Source organism: Priapulus caudatus, unplaced genomic scaffold (genome assembly GCF_000485595.1).
Source record: "Priapulus caudatus unplaced genomic scaffold, Priapulus_caudatus-5.0.1 Scaffold2077, whole genome shotgun sequence".
NCBI lineage: Eukaryota > Metazoa > Priapulida > Priapulimorpha > Priapulimorphida > Priapulidae > Priapulus > Priapulus caudatus.
The window spans coordinates 14163-15218 of NW_014579138.1; positions in this window are offsets into that span (position 1 = coordinate 14163).

A 1056-nucleotide genomic window follows, 5' to 3' on the forward strand; every position below is an offset into this window, starting at 1 on the left:
GTTTCTCGCTGCTGGCGCCCTCTGGCGGCGCCGCGAGCGCCCCCTGGGACGGCTCGTGCCGCGCGTGCTGCGCCGCCAGCGCCGCCTGGCTGCGGCGTCGCTGTCGCTCGAGCGTCGACTCCATCTGGCGGGAGGCGCGGCGCACGCTCGGCGGCGGGCCGAAGCCCTGCTCGCCGTAGGCGTGGCTGTGTCGGCGCGCCGTCGGGATGCCGACGCCGCGGCCCATCGGCGCGCCGGGCACGCCGAGTCCGTGCGACTGGAACCTCATGCTGGCGACGACCGTGCTGAAAACGCCACCTGACGGCGAGCGCGGCGCAACGTTGGCGACGGTCGTGGCGTCACCTGGCGGAGGCTGCGGCGGCGGGACGACGTTGACGATGGCGGGAGTAGCATCGCTTCTTCACAGGGTCGCGCATGCGCAACGCGCACACGATAATGAGAGTGGCCGATCCACAACGTGTGACGCGGGCACACACGCCGAAGCACCACAGAACACCGCCTCTACTACTAGCACTGATACTATTATATATATATATATATATATATATAAATATACACTATGTTTAGACGTTGTGTTGGTGGGCAGGTGCGACACATGTTACCGTTGCAGTATACCGACTGTGTCATGTGTTTCCATTCTGTTCCAATGTGCTATGCATTTGCTCACGATTCCGACGTCTTCTATATGTTGTCTTTACACGCCGGCCGTGTTACATGTTGTACATGTTGGTTTTACGCATCGCGGCGCACACCGGCTGCTTGACACGTGTTGTCGTTGTGTGCAGGCACGTTATGTGTTATACTGTCCTGCAGCTGTCGTGTCACGTGTTGTCGTTGTGTGCAGGCACGTTATGTGTTACGTACTGTCCTGCACCGGCCGTGACACGTGTTGTCGTTGTGTGCAGGCACGTTATGTGTTATACTGTGCTGCACCGGCCGTGACACGTGTTGTCGTTGTGTGCAGGCACGTAATGTGTTATACTGTGCTGCACCGGCCGTGACACGTGTTGTCGTTGTGTGCAGGCACGTTATGGGTTATACTGTGCTGCACCGGCC